Source organism: Hetaerina americana, unplaced genomic scaffold (genome assembly GCF_022747635.1).
Source record: "Hetaerina americana unplaced genomic scaffold, ioHetAmer1.1.p SCAF_10, whole genome shotgun sequence".
Classification (NCBI taxonomy): Eukaryota; Metazoa; Arthropoda; class Insecta; order Odonata; family Calopterygidae; genus Hetaerina; species Hetaerina americana.
This window is the reverse complement of record NW_027286070.1, coordinates 22,474,278-22,492,816: the sequence shown is the minus strand read 5'-3', so window position 1 is coordinate 22,492,816 and position 18,539 is coordinate 22,474,278.

Here is an 18,539-nt window from a genome sequence, read left to right as displayed (position 1 = left end):
TACAATCAGAGAAAAGTGGTATGTTGGCAAAGGAACGGAATTTTGTTCCGCGCTGGTAATTGGGATTAAACAATATTAATATTCCCGTGCATCTGCGGCCCACCGCACCGGATACGGGGAATCTCCGGGTGGGTGTTTAAATAAATAATGTATATGTATATATATATATATATATATATATATATATATATTTATTTATTTATTTATTTATTTATTTATATATATATAAAGCGAATACTCACAAAACTATATTATATGGACAGAATAAATAGTTATCTAAACATTTATGGTATATAGGGTTAACTTTAAAGGGACAGCCAATATAAGCGTTTTTATGATTAGTGTTAGTTCTCACTTCCGAGAGCGTGACATTTCTAAATAAAATATTGAGGATCCGATTGAAGGTAATGCGGTATCATATAACATAGTGAAGGAACAGAATCGTTATTGGACTCCGCATGAAGGGTGTTCACCAACAAACCATGGCTACCTTTTACCATGAACCTCGGATTTCGGAGTAAAACCGAGAAAAATTGTTTTAACTTCATTTGGATAGTGCGACATGGAATCTTTCATGCTTTCAAAAAGGTTAGACAGTTGTTTGCTCTGTACTTGATATTTATATAATAGATATCTTGAATTTGCCTTTTTGGGAAAAATCATAAGTTAAAAACGTCCCTGGATGATCTTTAAATACAACCGAATGAAATAGTCATAGGACTTATTAGATCGTCTCATATAGATTTTATATGAAATATTACAAGTCGCTGTGGTATTTATTCAAAGAAATACATGCATATTAAACTTAAGTGAGAAATTTTAATATTCATCTTAAGACTCGTTGGGAAGTCATACATGATAATTGAAATAAATGATAAAACGCCGAGGTTATTTTTTATTACGGTTCTGGAAATATTTTTGACTGTTGCATTGTGTTTTAAATGTGTTCCCTTTTGCAGTAATAGTTCTTCCAGGGACGTACATCTGTAGGAAAAAATACATCCTAACCACTAAATTTATAATTGATGTTGATCAATTCATTCATACTCTCCGCACCGGTTAGGTCCAATGAGGTACAAAACTCCCGAATTGATTGAAAATCTAATTTATATACAAACGTAGAGTTTTATTACCCTCTTCCCTCCCATTGAGAAATGCTCCCAAGAGAGAGCACGTCCGAAGCGCCTCGATAGAATTTTCTTCCCGAATTAATGTCCAAGATAAAGCCGCCCGTAGGTCGCTGAAGAACAAAGGAAAAGCGTTAACCGCTCCCCACTGTCTTTCTAGATCTCTCAGACGGCAAAAAAAACGTACGCATGTAAGATTACGACCTTCACTTTTTTTCCTCGGCCGCCAACGTTTTCATGTTCTCAAACGTGCATGCTCACGCAGGCGAGCACCGATTCATTCACCCCTAAAAATGTATTCTCCCTCCACTCCTTCCTTCGCTCATCCCTCCCACTCCCCACTCTCTCTCTGTCCAACCCCATCACCTCTTTCTCGCTCTTAACTTCACCCCTTCCACTTATATAGTGGCCATTCTTCTTGCATTCCATTGTTGCCACCTGAGGAGCTCCTGGCGTCATCATGGTCCTTCGGAAAATGGAAGAAGCCACTGGGCCGATTTACAAAAAAAAAATAAAAGCAGAGGAGAATATTTACGCGCTTAGATCCGCTTTAATCAAATAATATTTCATTTTCCTCAAGATCCCTTCCCCTTTATATGCGTTGTTTTTGTGAGCATAATCTTGCATGCAAGGGCATTGATGGTATTTCAAAGCCTGAAGGTAACATTGAAATACTGAAGCAATTCTAGAAACTGCCACCCATGATATCCTTTTGCGTTTCTAATTTGCGAGTAACAGAACGAGGATAGGGTTTGCCTCCCTTCCTGAATGAATTACTTATATTTACTTATATATACATTACTAGAATTATTACTTATATATATATATATATATATATATATATATATATACAACGGCGGCACGATTTGAGTTGAAAATGAATAAAAACACAAGAATCATGGATGCTGTGTAGTATAGTTTTCAAACGAAGCCTATTTGTTTCAATCTTAGTATTTTCTGCTAGTATTACTTTGGATCAGGCAAAGTTGCGAAGAGGTACCGTGGAAGCAATGTTGAATCACTTCACAGGATGGTTTTTGCTTTCAACGCATGTTACGTATAAGGTGTTATAAAATTTTATTGCGACCACCAGTAATGGTAGTCGCAGTGGTTTTTTTCTTAACAAGCCTCTTAGAGACACTTATATCATTCCTTCTGATTTTTCCTTCGGTTAATTTGTGAGGAAAAATGTGCGGGATGCATTAAGCCAGCGGGAGCTTGGAGGGAAAAAAAACTTCGGATTCGCAGATTAAACAAAAGATGTGGCAACCATGCGAACCACAGCCTTCTCCTTTACGCTGTAACGCACTCTCCCCTCCCCTCCCTCCCCTCCCCCACCATCTTGGCCGCTCTCTTCATTCATCTCATCTCTCTCCTCCTCCCCCACCCCCAACCCTATCTCCTGCAGCCACGCCCCTCCCCACCACTGCGCGCTATATCAACAGCCATCTTTTTTCCAAAGTGTATGTGGTGGTTAGCAACCTTGTCTACATGCCATAACGCAGGTCTTGCTTAGAGTATGCCATTAAAATGGGTTCTGCGAAAAATTAAAGCTGAAATCCCACATCTCTCCTATCACACATGTTTTAATGAAATGATTAATGCAATAACTTAAGAATTGGAAAAATCAACCAAAAATGTGTCACCAACTCTTATTACACGCTCATTTTCCACTAAAAATGTCTTCATATACATGCTCATTGACAAATTTGGTAAAGATTACATTAGTCTTATACAATTCATAGAATAAAATCATTCTTTAATTTTTTTACGCTTGCGAAGATTTCATTGAAATATTTAAACCTTTTTTCCGTGCTCATCCCGGGGTATTTCTCTGAACTGGAAAATTTATTGCAGAATTTCACCCTTGCCATTGATCGCGAAGTATGGAAGTGGGAGATGATGAAATTTTTATGAATTAATGTGTTCTTCAAAAAACATCCTCAAGCCTATCGCACGAATCGGCTCTCCTCCAACATATCGGCACTCCTCTAATAGGCATATAGTATGTTGAAGGAGTACCGATAATAGATTTCTGTAGGCAGCAACGTGGTCAACTCTGACGTTGAGAATATAATAGACACTTCAGTAATAACTTTCAAGGCTAGGTTGACCGTTGAGGTTAGAGGCCACCTAATGCTGAGCCCACTGGCATGTGGAATTCACGCCTTGGCAAGGTAGGGGAGTAAATTCCTGGCCTTTTATCGCCTACGGTTTTCCAGGAAGATCTTGTACCCAAAAGATAACACAGCATGGGTGAAGCTAAGGGTGCCGAAGATGTCACCCTAAACAGAACACGATCGTTCTTGACGCATCAGATTGCTCCGACTCCCAAACAGTCACCATTACAAATAATTCAACATTTATTTACTTTTAAGGATGGAAAAATAATGCTCGAGATTTTCAATCATTACCAGTGTGATCAATTCGCAAGCTTCCCGGAACGGATGCTGACTCTGACCACAATTTGGCTGCTATGAAGGGTAGCGTCGGCTTCAAAAAGATAAGACGGGCGGCGGGTTAGGAAATGGAATGCGGAAACATTAAATGGATTGACCAGGAAGGAGTATCCACAGACTGTAGAGAAAATCATGTATGCGGGTAAAGAGCTGAGTACCTTCGAAGCGAATCACTATCGGGAAGTAAGAAGGAAAGATCATCTATGCCAGCATTTAGAGATAAGTCGCGTATGATAACATTGGACACGGAAAATATCCAAGAGATGGAAGGAATATAATAAAGAAGAACTGTATGATGAGAACTTGGGCCAATAAGGTTAGACATAGAAAAGAAACGTGATGTAGAGGAAGATAGCTTAGGTCCAGGCATACTCGAAGATGAGATAGAAAGGGCATTAAGAAAGATAAAATAGAATAAGCCCGTCAGAGTAGACAAAATTCCTGCGTAACTACTAAAACATTTAAGAAAATGTGGCAGGGAAAGACTATGTGGACTGATTCGTAGTATCTATGAAAAAGTAATATGGCCGGAAGACTTTGTGAGATCAGTGTTAAATCCTACTACAAAAAGATAAAGGCTACATCATGTGAGGACTACAGGACAATAAGTTGGATATCCATTGCAGCTAAACAGGTTCTCAAGATCATCAACATACGGATGGAGAGCAAGGCAAATGACTACTTCGGGGATGATCAGTTTGGGTTTAGGAAGGGGAGAGGTACGCGTGATGCCATTGCAGTAATGAGATCACTAATCGAGAGGCATATAGAATATAATAAGGAAGTATTTGCCTGTTTCGTAGATTTCGAAAAAGCGTATGATAGAGTGAATTAGGAAAAACTAATGAGTATATTGCAGAAAATAGGAATGGATTGGAGGGACAGGAGGCTAATCCGAAACCTGTACATGTCACAGGCTGCCCAGCTGCGAGTGGGGAACAGGGATGGGCAGTGTTAGGAAGAGGTGAAAGGCAGAGTTGTCCATTATTACAGGTGCTCCGTAAAATCATTTAGGTTTGCTGATGACCACGCTCAACTTTGTCAGTCAGACAAGGGGCTGCAAGCATTGCTGAGTGAATTGGAAATTCAGTGCAGATATGGGATGAGAATTAATATTAATAAAACAAAGCTTATGCGATTTTTGAGAAAGAAAAAGGCTAAGCTAAACATTAAAATAGGAGGGCAAAAACAAGAGCAGGTAGAACAGTTTACGTATCTCGGAAGTGTTTTGGACCAACAGGGCCAAAGTAGTAGGGACGTAAGGAAAAGAATGGGCTAGGAAAATGGGCTTTCAAAAGGAGAAGGTCGTTGAGTAAGGATATTAACAAAAGACTCGTGAAAACTTTGATATGGAGCGTAGTTATGTATGGCGTGGAAACGTGGTCACTGAAGCAGGATGATAGAAGTAGATTGGAGACTTTTTAAATGTGGGTGTGGAGTAGGATGGAGTAGTTGAAATGGACAGGAAGGAAAACAAATGAGGAAGTTTTAGGTTTGGTGGCTGAGGAGAGTGATTTGTTGGGAGAAATCGTGAGGAGACAGGTTAAATAGATGAAAGGCAGTGGGATGCTGAAAACTGTAAGAGAGGGGAGAAGGTTAGGCAAGCGAGAAAAGGCCAGCAGCAGGATTGGGATGTTGGACGGGATGAAGGGAGGGAGGAAGTACACAGAGATGAAGAAGAACTTGATGTAGAGTAGGTTGCTGGATTGTGTTTTGTTATTTGGTAGTTGTGTCCATCCAAAAACCACCTTAACCGTTATATCACTTAATAAATAGTTCTAGATATGTCAGTCATTCCTCAGTAATGTCTTCAAAATATTTAAATAGTATAATTGATCTGGGTTTCACAAATATAATAAATGAGTGTTCATACTTTATCTTATGCCTGGGGGTCAAATGTTTTTTCTTCGTTAGATATACGAATTACCTATTACGCTTTCATAGGTTGATTTGGATTAGATTGAGTTTTGCATGTAACATTCGTGCTTCTAGTGGCTGCCAGCTCTAGAATCAAGTAATAGTAGTCCGGCGCGATCTGTTCATCAATACCGCTTCTTGATGAAACTGGCAGTATTTTCTTTGTGATTCAGTAATTAAGTTCTTCTAGTCAGGCTGCGATATGTTAGACGCGTAAGTATTCAGTGATACCTCTAAGTAATGTGAAATAATTTCCTGACTAATTAATTACAGTATTTCCCTTATCTTTGTTCCATTAAGAAAAGTTTCCTTGAAGCAGCTCTGCAGATTAATGGATAAAGCTGGATTTTGTGATTTTCTTCACAAGTCATGTGTTTTTCATACGAGTACGCAAGTGTTCCGTTTTCCTCCTTACAAATCTCAAGGCTCATCCTTACACAGCTACAGTTCGTAATAATGAAAAAGTGTAAATGCGAAAAGTAACACGTCAATTCTGGTGGCTTCAGGAAATGTGGCCAACAGTAGCTTGCGGTGGGAGGAGACTGAAGGATAATTCTATTTATAATGGTAATAGAGAAATGGTCAAGCTTAGGTTGGACTGCGCAAAAGTAGGTGTTTTAAAGACACGCGTTTTCCTTTTTCGCATTAAAGATATGCAATTTCCTCTTGAAGCACGGAAGGCTAATGTGGAGCGATCGGTTTAATTCCAACTACGTTGCACTCGTCCTTGCCTAAATTTATTCATATGAATACAGCAGCTTTGTAATATCGAAAAATATCCAGTATTTATTTCAAACTGCAAATTCAAATTTCAAAGTTTACTGCAAACTCAGAAAAAATGAGCCACATGGGATATCTACTTGTATTTTGTGATGACTAGCAAAAGAAGTTTTCAGTATCGCTCGTCACCTCCAGTGTGCTTCAATTCCTTCCTGCTTGAATTCCATTTAAAGGAAATTATTAACCGCATTTTTGGTTCCTTTATGTTGAAAGCTAGCATTTAAAATAATTAATAATAAACGATTATCTCATTGGGGTTCAGTATGATGATTAAAAACCATTGGTGCAAAAGTCTCGCACAAACTTACTTGTATCAGCAAGATTAATAATGTCATCTCAAACCGTTGATTGATTGCATTCGTAATTCCTTCTACAATTGTTCACTTTTTAGAACGATGTTCGGGAAAATGGAGGAATAACGTTGTTTGCATTCCCTCTTGTGATTATAAAATACTTTCCTTTCACTTGCGATCTTGGACGGTCTACTCCCTCTTGCTAACTGCATTAGACCATTACGCCTATGAGCATAGTTATGGATTACATGACTTCGGGATTCTTTCTGTTTTACTTCTATGTCTATGTAAAAAAAAATCGAGCATAATTCTTCATGGACCTGATTTTCGTCATTTTTTGTTTCGGTAATTAGGTGATATATATATCTTGAATGTGGGACAAGAAGGATTGAACTTTCATTTGCGTTATAGAATTTGAATTAAACAAATTATATTAAGCAAAATTCGTGGTGTATGGTTTTATTTTCAATTGCAGTAATATTTACAAGTAAATATTTTAATGGCTAATATATTCTCGATTTATCTGAAATATTCAACCCTAATGCTACTGATAATATTTAATTTTGGCAGAGAAAATAGATAGGTGATATAATTAACCAATGAGAAAAGTCACTTTTGGTGGTTGGATTTTGACAGCTAGTAATCTAACCAGGTGATTTTTTTATATGTTTTTGTCTACAAAACTTCTCTTGCATACCAAATAAAAGAAAACATACAGATCAATAGCTAGAAATCAACGAGATAAACGTCATAAATAATTGAATGGAAATATTATTTGAATCCCAGAGCCAAACTATTTCAAGAAAGTATGAGGTCTGTTGAATTAAGATTTGATTTTATATTATTATAATGTCGGCGCAAGAAGCTATGAGGGAATGATGGGATCGGCAGGGAGCAGGATAGCCTGCAGAGAAGCCACAACTCAAACTTCAGGTTGATCCATGATGGTGAAATTACTTTGCAAAAATATGATAATATGTTATATTATTAGCTTAGTGGGCAAAATTTAGTGTTGCAGTTTTAATTGATATGATTTCATTATTAAGTTATTGGGGGCAATTGCAAGTTGTAGGATGTTCAGTTCACGTAAGGCAACGCGCGGTAGGGGTAAAACGCGACTCTACATTGCAATTTTACTATAGCATGAATAAATCGATTTCCGAGGCTAATATAACACTCCAGAAGGCTTATAGAACGTCTATTCTTCCCTATTACACAGCTAGAATAAAACTTCAAAATGTTAAAAGAGTAGACAATTTCAAAGGAATTTGAAACCGGATCTACGGTAACTACTCTTTCGGAAATAAACATTTACACCGCTGCTGCCATTGTGAGAGCAAAGCGTCGGTGGGCACTATCAGAAATATCGCCATTGTCATTGGGAGTCACCCAAACGTTGGTAACTGAACGAATGTATGTGAGACGTGTTTGTGCGCGGTGTGTTCCAAGACTGTTCATGAACGAACAACAGGGCAGTCGCGCGGAGGTTCGTTCACAGTTGAAGTTGATCTCACAGAAAGATGAGAAATTTCTTTAGACGGTTGTCAATACTAATGAAACTTGTCCACATCGTTTTGAGAGCATACAGAAAAACTCTGTGAGGAAATATCCAGCGTCACCTACACACTTAAAAAGCCAAAGTGGTTGGAAAATTGTGGCCATTTCATTTTTTAATATTCAGGGGAATGGTGTATCAGCATGTCGTACCAGAATGTGAATGGAGTACCTTATGGAGATATTACGAACATTATCTTAGGCCATATTAATTGCCAAATTCACGTTTAAAAGCAACAGCATAGACGCTGCACCACGATTATACACGGTCAGACATTTCAAATTTTGTTGCCGATATCTCGCGAAAATCAATGCGCAGCGTTTTCCTAATTCTCCATGTACTCCAAATCTCGTCCCATGAGACCTTTTCCTTTTTCTAAATGCTTAGGAACACCCTCATGGAAATCGTTTTTCTTCATCAGAAGCAGTGGTGAAGACTGCCGAGTCGATTTCGAAGGACCCATTAAAAGATGGTTACCAGCATGTCTTTGAAGATATAAAAAAAAGGGTGGAACAAGTGCATTGAATCCTATGGGGACTACTTTGAGAAGAACAATACAAATCTTTAGGATGAGTTAATGTATTATTATTAGGTAGTATGGTAAGTCTTGGATGGACACAAACTGATCATCGCTACATTTCTTAGCTTAGACAAAAAAGACGCAACCTGACATACCACAGAACAATTAAACTCTTCCTTGATTCCGCATGTACATGTAGTTGTCTCCCTTCATTTCATCCAACACATCTATCCTTTTCCTCTCCTTATCCCGTTTACTTAACGTCCGCTGCTTTATCACAACCTGTAATATTAACCAAATGACGCTGCATCACCTTTCCCACCTTCCTTCTTCCAGAAATCCTCTCTCCTTCTCGCCAAATTTTGGAATAAACAGATCGCAACCTTTGTTTTAGCCCATGCAACAGATAAATGACCTGCAAATCTCCGGAATAACACATATCAGTGAAAAAAGACGGGAGGTTACTGTTTCAGTCAGGATATGTAAATTATCAATTCTCTCCAGTCCAGTTTTGAAACCATGACTAACGACAATGCGACACGGATATCGAATGAATGTTCCTCACCCAACCGTTCGCTCCACACACTTCCTACGACTCCTTTCTCCATCTTCCTTATCTCCTTCCACATCTCGCGCTTCCCCCTCACCCTCCATGCACCTCCCCCCCCCCACACCAACACTCGTCCTCCCGTCCCGATGATCGTGGGCTGTAAAAGAGTCGGTCTCCTTCCTGTGATGTGCCCTTGAAGTGAATGAGAATGGGATGGATAAAAGGAAGTGGGAGAATGAGACGGCGGGGTGGACGGAATCGGGTGGGGGGAGAGAGTTGGGAGCATGGGGACGGTGGGCGCTAGAGCGGTGGCGGCGGCGTCTTCATCCAACATACTGACAGAAGACGATCTTACTCCGCTAGGCGGTGGAGAGTGCAGATTGAATTTTTTTTTCATTAATTAGTCCTAAGCATCAACTTTGTGACAGGATGAAGTCCCGGGGGTGGAAGGGGGGAGGGAGATGAGACCAGAGCGGATGGGAGGGGGGGGAAAGAGACAACCCGTAAGAATGAAAAAGAACGGAAGGGGAAGATGTGAAAGAGTGTTGGGAGAAGGAGATTTGATTTGAATGAGTTGGCGCGGCGAGAGAGAGTGAGTGAGAGATGGAAGGTAGAGAGAGAGAGGTTATGCGTGTCCGATATTCACTTTCCCCCTCAGTTCTGTTGACTGGGAAGGGGGTTGGGGACGGAGTGGGAGGAATTCCCCTCCAAGAGAATCTTCGCGTGGTGAGATGGCGAATGAGATCCCCTCCTTTCCACCCGTTACTCATTTGACTGATTGGTCCAACGAGGACATCTCGATACGAGGGCTCGATTTGCAGGACGTCATGTTCCCTGGGTTCCATTTTTCAAGACGAGGAACACGGTCCTTGACGGTGAGGGGTAATTGTTCTCCGTCCTACTGTTTTACCCGTTATTTTGCATAGTAGTGCGATCATTTCTGTTTCAACCGATTGATTAATCGCGCGGAAATAAATTATTCAGTGCTATAGATCTCGAGGGTTATTTCCTTAAATAGTGATGGGAGGTGTGGAGAAGCTTAAAACATTTCATATGCCTACAACGCCGTAGACTTCAAATTAAAGATTCGTCGAACTAGGCGAAATCAGAGCTTACTTCTTACTCTGCTTGATTTCTTACTATCCTGACTTATTTCACCATTTTTTCTCTTCGCTTTTACTAATTATCAACGCTTTATTAATCATATTTCCAGGTCATCTACATCTAAAAAATTACCCCTCAACCCACCGCAAGGGAGTGGGCTGGGGGTGTTACGTCACCAGCCATACATGCGCAATCAAAATTATTACACCTCTACAAAAAAATCAGTTTGATGATGAACTCGCACAAAGTTACTCATTCGAAAGAAGATAGTTACATGCTAGAATATTCAATAAGAGGTTATTTTCAAATCACGAGGGAAGATTGTTATAAAGATGGATCTATTTAAAATTCATGCAGGATATCAACAAAATTTACTGAATGCATTACCAACACTAATTATCTCCTTCAACCCTACGATCATATCTATTGTGATCTCTAAACTTACGAGGGGAAAAAGAATTTTATAATACATCCGTTTCACCACCTACAAGTATATCCCTGATTTTACGTATGTGATCTGATCTACCATAGTGAGTCGGGGCCTGCAATACCTGTATGTCTATGACATCCTCAGGTAAGTGACTTGCCTAAAACATTTACGTAGTAAATTCAACCTCTTTTTCAACCTACGGTCAACTAGTGGTTCCCATCTTAATTCTTCCAATATGAATTGTCGTGAAACTGCTACGTTATTCATAACAACTTTTCACAAACCTAGCTGCTCTACATTGCACTCGATCTAAGTCTAAAACTATCTCATGAGGATCCCATACACTCGTGTTTGTTGAATTGGTTTCCTGTATAATGAAAGTCTTTACAGGTTAAATGCTCTTCCTCTAAAAATCATGAAAATACATTTTTTCAACTTTAATTCTAGCTCCCAAATCTCACACTCCTGACTCCAACATCGTGCAATGATGAAATAAAACACAAACAATTTAATTTTCGTACATTTTAACTATAGTGACTCCAATGGCTTCGACACTCTTTGATGAAGTTGAATAGCCGAGTGTGCCGAATCATATATGAATGAGGTGACCTCCAGTATATCATCCTCAGAATTACTTATTCATGGCATTCTTCCATTTCCTACCATCGTCTTTCCCCTTTTATGCTCTTATTCCCTTATATATTCAATAATCCTATCCCTTTCGTTACCATTTGTTGCAGCGTAGTAAAATTGTGAGGAAATCAGCTATTGTGTGTTCATTAAATCATTTCAAGATGAACACATCTACCACTCGAAATTGCATACAGGTATCTGTATGTGTATCGGTATCTGTAGGTACATCTGTATGTATATCGTGAGTTGAAATAATTATAATTTTCCTTCATATTATGATATATTGTTTCGGAGGAATTTTGATGTCATAAAATAATTGATACTCCATCTAATTATCCCGAAAGCACCAATTTGTATCAATTACGAGGCACAAATTTTCACTCCCTAAGAATTAATTCGAAACCCGTATTTTTTATGCTTAAAAGTTTTGATAAAAAAATATGTGATATCCATATTCACCAAGTTTATCCCTATAGTTTGAGATTTATGAGTAATAAATGATGACGACAAGATTTCCCTTACTGTAAATATTCTCTCGAAAACCATTGAATAGTTCTGACTAAGTTTCTCGGAATATTCTTCATACGCGAAAAGACTGTCCACTAGTTTGGTAGAAATATTTTAAATGTGGTATTGCATTGGCATGAAAAGCTATGTATACAGGATTCATTGATCAATGAGAATCGTCAGATAATTTCAAAATATTCTACAAATGTATTAGATCATCTAATGATAAATTGGCGCATGTGGTCTTTCTGAGGCGATTCAGAGTTTTGGTCCTAATGCTGTTAACATACTTAGGGTAGGGTCGGTTTCATTCCATGTGCTGCGTGGAATTTTTCAGAAATATTTGTTTAGTGGAAAATCACACAGCTTGGGTTTATCTGGGAATACCCAGAGGTATTATTCGGATCTAAACTCGGAACCCTCCTTCAGTTGGCAAACTCACCACACCTAAACACATCGTCACTTTAATTTAAACTCAGCTCTGGTTCCATAAGATACAGAACCAGGCAGCACATTAGTTTGGAAGAAAATGCGTATAAAATCAACCGTTTAGTGTTCAGTTTAATCTTATATAAAATAACTTAATTTCAAAAGTAGCGGCATGGTGTATACCAATACAATGCAAACGTTTATCTAATCAATTAATTTGAAATTATTAGTCAATTAACTTCTTATAAAAAAACAAAGAATTTCCCAAAATAGCAAATGGTAACATCCATAATTGCTTATTCTGTGGCTGAAAGAAACCTTGCCCATAAGTTTTTTTTATGATAAACCTTAAATGATTTTCGCTATAATAATATGTTGAAAATATTTTAGATGCCTATATTAATAAATTTTTAACATTTATCGTAATCTGTAAATATATATTTATTGAGTGATAATGGATAATGATAGATATTAAACTATTACGCTGTCATTTGATTTCTTGAAATAAAATAACATGTTGATGATATTCAGTTTGTCATTCCGGAATGTGGTTGATAGTTGTAATTACGAATTAACCCGTTCGGTTGAACCTCAATGGTTTATAATGTGTAATAAACAATTAAAATCAACTCTGATGAACTATAATTAAAGTTTCCCGCAAGCACAAAATATAATTACGCTAAGCATATCCCGCTAATGCACTCCCTCTCACTGAGTAATTGCAAACTAGTTTTTTCGCTTTGGTTAGCAAAGTGGAGTAGAAAATGCTGTCGGAGTTATAACCACCGCACCTGCAGTGGGCGGAAGGATCTTCCTGTCCTTGGGAGTCATCATTCCCGGAACCTATCCCATCACCGCACTCTGTATCCACGACAGTTTTATTGATGTGCACAGGTACCTTTGTAACAATCACGGTATGAAGGTATGAAGATGAGCTCTTTTTGGTTTAGGCGCACGAAACACTATTTACGTATATTTTCGTCAAGACGTTATACGAGTATATGGCCCATGCTGTAAATAAAAAAGAAGTGGGTAGAATGGTTAAGCAGGCGTTTTTAGACGATTTAATTCAGGCCTCCGTCGACACACGTTTACGTCATTCAGCAACTATTTCAATACATATAAACCAAAAAACTATGCAACGCAACTGCGTTTTACTAAACTGTTGCGTTTCTTGAAGTGCATATACTACCTTGATCAAAAATTTCCCGGAATTTATTCAGAAAATTAAAAATACAAGTTTATTCATCTAAATCTATATTGTCCCCTTCAAAGTAATCCCCATCGACTGCAACACACTTATGCCAGCGCTTGATCCAATCCTCGAAACATTTTTTATATTCGGTTTTCGGTATGTCCATCAGTGCTTCCTGCGATTTTTCCATTACTTCCTCTCGGCTGCTAAAACGCGTTCCCCGTAATGGTTTTTTAACTCGATTGAACAGAAAGAAGTCACAGGGAGCCAAATCAGGTGAATTCGGTGGCTGTTGGATGGTATTTGTTGCATTTTTCGTCAAAAAATTACGAATAATGATAGCACTGTGCGACGGTGCGTTATCATGGTGCAAAATCCACGAGTTTTCTGCCCACATTTCTGGTCTCTTTCGGCGAATTGCTTCACGCAAACGTCTCATAACGCCCAAATAATACTCTTTGTTTACTGTCTGGCCTTCTGGCAAAAATTCATGATGCACTACACTGTTGTAATCCATGAAAACCGTCAGCATTGCCTTCTTTTTTGACTGAAAACGACGTGGTTTTTTTGGTCTCGGCTCATTTGGTGAACGCCATTCACTTGCCTGATGTCTGGATTGCGTGTCGTACTCATAAACCCACGTCTCGTCTCCAGTAATGATCCTTTTGATGAATGTGGGATCGGATTCAGCCTCGCAAATCATTTCTTTTGCGACGTCAACACGGTCTCTTTTTTGCATGAAATTGAGGTCTTTCGGCACCAACTTTGCTGCTACACGACGGAAACCCAAATCATTAACCACAATGTCTTGGGCGGATCCATAGGCAATGTTCAAGTCCTCCGCTATTTCTCTGATGGTTAATTTGCGGTTATTGACCAACATTTCTTTTACTTTATCAATTTTTTCACCGACTTTCGATGTCGATGGTCTGCCACTGCGTTAATCATCTTCGATTGACTCACGACCACTTCTGAACCGCTCGTGCCACTGGTAAACGACCGTTTTTTTTAGAGAATCGTTGCCGAAACACTTTTCCAACATTTCCAACGTCCGTGCGCCACTAAATCCGTTTTTTACGCAAAATTTAATGCAAGTTCGTTGTTGCAAATTTAAATCCATTTCTGCAATTGTAAAAAATCGCCAACACACACAGAGATAGATGTACTCTTGGCTACGTAACTTTTGCAAATGTCAAGTTATGACACTAAGATTTAAAGGGAATATCAACAACAGATGTACCAATTTAACAAAAAAAACAGAACTCAAATCGGAACGATGGGAGCGCCACACGGTGGTTATTCCGGGAACTTTTTGATCAAGGTAGTATGTGAACGCAGATAAAAATCAGATCCCTGTATGCCAGCCAGTTTTCATAAAAGATAACAATGCTATATGAAATAAGATCAACGCGATCGAGGTTACACAGTTAATTCGGCATATCAAAGTCTAAGCTATGAGTTATTTGTCCAAAAATATCCGTAAAGGATTCAATAAGTATCATAACCTAAGTTAACTTCAATCGATATGAATAGGGCACTAAAATCAAGAGTAGAAAGAGGTAAAAGGAAAGGAAATCTAAAGAAGAATGATGCGGGGGACTTTTTATTAGTTAATAGAAAATATGGAAAGGGTTTGACCAGGGTGAATGAATAGAATTGTCAGGATAAGAAGGGAAAACGTTTCAATAATTCCTTGAGACATAACATCCCACGGGAGGTGAGCCAGAAAGCACGCTGGGAGGTAAGAATCTGTGACAAAAGGCAAAAAGGTTGTCCCCGCACAATAGTATTAGGGTAATTATGATGAAACGACGGAAGCCCACCAAGGTAAGAAGACAGAGGAATGGATTTCGGGGAACTTGTCTTCGGGGCGAAGTAGTATCGTGATATTCCACACCATACCGTGCGCAGAGTCGCATAAATTTTCCATGATAGGTGAAAGGCGAAACGTGAACCCGGTGTGAAAACCGTCCGCCATTAGTTTTCAGTTTCATGCGGGACCAACGGCGACGCCTTACCAAAGACGCCATGGAGGCAGGCGGGAGGGGGGGAGGAGGGATGGGAGGACCCAAGGAGGAGGTCTCGGCAACCAGTTGAAATCTCCCGGCGAATGTCGGAAAAAAAGGGAATCACTCATTCCGAAGACAGAGAATATTATATACCTTTGGACTATTTAGAGCAGATGTGGGAGGAGGTAATTGAGGGTGGGAGTGGCAAATGGGGCGGCGGGCAGGGCGGACGGGGGCAGAGATATTTAGACGGGGCGGCCGTCTAAAGTGGCCCGTCGGATAGGAGACTCGGCAAGCAAAAGGGGAAGCGCTAATAATTACTTGCTAGCCACTCGTGGAAATCGACTGGCGCCCCCCAGATGGATTCCCCCCCTCCCCTAATGGATTTGGAATATAGAAGAAGAGCGAGTCTAAGTACTTTTATCTCCCCCGACCATCGCGGCGGAGCCATTTCGATTTCTTCATTTCTCCTTACCACGCTCTCCGAGTAATCTTCCCTCATTTCCTAAGACTTCCCTACTCCTCTCCACATCTCGATATGTTTCATTCCCACCTACGTGAGGCATGTCAAGTCATCTCGGTGCCCTCCAGCTGTCACGTCTTTTAATTCGTACGTAAAAGCAAATAAATGAATTCAGGAGAAAACCCGGAGAGCAGAATGTCAGTAGAAAGTATTGGGGTGTAGGGACGCGTTAGCTTCAGAGGGGAGGTATGAACCGAAACTCTAATACCCTATCGACACCACGGCGCAAAAGCCAAAAGAAACGAGCGAGAAGGATTTTATGTATATTCTTCTGAATGGCGAAGGTAGGGAACTGTGTACATCCGATATAAGTACTTTTCCTCATGAATGTCCAAGTCTTTCGTGTAACTAATGCCTTTCTAACGATCTTACGTTTCTCCACTTAAGTTTCAAGCATTCGCCCCGAACGCTTGTTAATTCCCTGCTCCAAGTTTACTCCAGATCGTTTACGAAGTTACATCTGACTGTTTATCCTTTCAGGATGTGCTGCTTTTAATTATTTTTAAAAAATATCATTCCTCACATATTTGCGAATAGAATAGAAAAGTATAGGTCTAGGCTTATCTTTTACCCACAGAAGGCCAAAACGTATCAGAAATTTATTTAAAAGTTTGCATGCAAAGAACTAAAACGAATCTCTGGTATTTCCGCTATCATAAACTACCTGAGGAATTAAATATTTTCTCTCTAGTACGTCTATTAATGTTAGATTTAACATTCTTCAAAGCCTTTGACTGTAAGAGTAGTGTTAATTTCATTGCAAGTCGCATGGATTGTATACAAACAGTTTCATGTTTTTATTCCCAATTCAATTCTGTTTAAATTTCAAAGTGATGAATTCCAAGGGAGAACAAGCAATAAAAAAAGCGAACTTTTAGGCATTCCAGTTTTCATTCCTGTATCGAAACCCCATAAGGACGGAGGATCCTTTAAGAAGGCAAGAATCAAACGATCAAGAATTAAGGATACTTACTTTCACACTCCCTATGATTTTGAACTTTCATCTCTTCTTCACTACGCTTATTATAGTGCTGCTTCTTGGCAAGCTAATCTCAGTCCGACTCTATTTTCTTCCATTCCCAAGCCCTCGTTCTCTTGCACTCCTCCAAGAAATCAGTTTTAAACCTACCTTCGCAGACCAGTTTTCCCTTCTCTCACACACATTATGTGAAGATAGACCTGTACGAACCCGAGCGTTTGCTTATTTCATACCGAAACATGCCGAGCGGTGGATATGAGTAATCCCAGACGAGTGCAGACGCGGAAATAAGTAAGTACTCGTTTAAGTTTTCACTGCACGACCACTCGTTTCGCGTCTCCCACCATTTACCCGTCCCGACCTTTCCACATTCTCCCTCGTGAATGGTTATTACCACGTCAACCAAGGTACCTTTGGTCTCTGGACTTGTGCGCTCTGTGCTAAATGCACCAGAGGCAATTAACGCACCTGCATATTACCTTGGCCATAAAATAGCGGAAGACTGATATTATGCCAATGGTAAAAAGAAGCTGTCATCAAAGTCGAGGGGAGTTGGAAGTCTGTTGAGGAGATTGGCCGTGACTTTCATCCCATCGTATTTTCAGTAAGAGGAAATGTTTTCAAAATTATGCCTAGACAGGAAGGTAATATGGCGTTTCCCTTTGAACTCAGTTCTTTGCTTAATTAATGAGTGTTTTATATTATTAATAAGATCATTTGACTTGTAACTTGTTTTACATGTCACTGTAAATTACCGTTTCCCTCATTATTTACCTGATTTAGAGCATGTGCGCGTCTTGTCCCATTACAAAAATCTGGAAAGAAGCGAGCTGAAAATGTGTTCAGTTAAAAAAAAAATTAAATGAGAAGAGCCATAGGTGATAATTTATCTAGTAAACGGCGTTCTTAACTCACAAAATAAGGAGAGGATAAGAAAATTATTGTAAAAAATATTTTTTTAAAAGAATAATGAAATTCAGGAGTTCAGATACCTTGGGTTCATGTACGTATTCTGCTTCTCATGATTGTTATTTGTACTCATTAAGATTATTTATGCCCTTTGATGATTTAGGTTTCTTGATTAGAGCTACCCGATAACCACAATTTTAAACTTTGATTCTTACGCACGTGATATCATACTTGTGCAAAATATTCAGCTAGGTGATATCATTTCATATTTCCTTTAATATTGCAATTAATTCCTGTGACCGTTCGTTACACGCCTCAAGACATCTCGTACTATGGAGACTAATGAAATGTAATCTAGTGATTCGGAAGAAAGTAATGCGTGATCTCACCAAGTTACTAACTAATCATGAATTATTCGTGTTAAGTTAACATCGAAATCATTAATTCCATAACAATCCTCTTTCCAGAGACAATATCTAATAGAAGTTTAATCAAGCACTGAGATTAATAAAATAAATTGATTTTATGATTTATTACTGGTAAAAGTTTGCAAACCACAGTTGAAAAATCATATACGACCCTTCAATACATTCTCATTTTCATCAGACGACACATTCGCC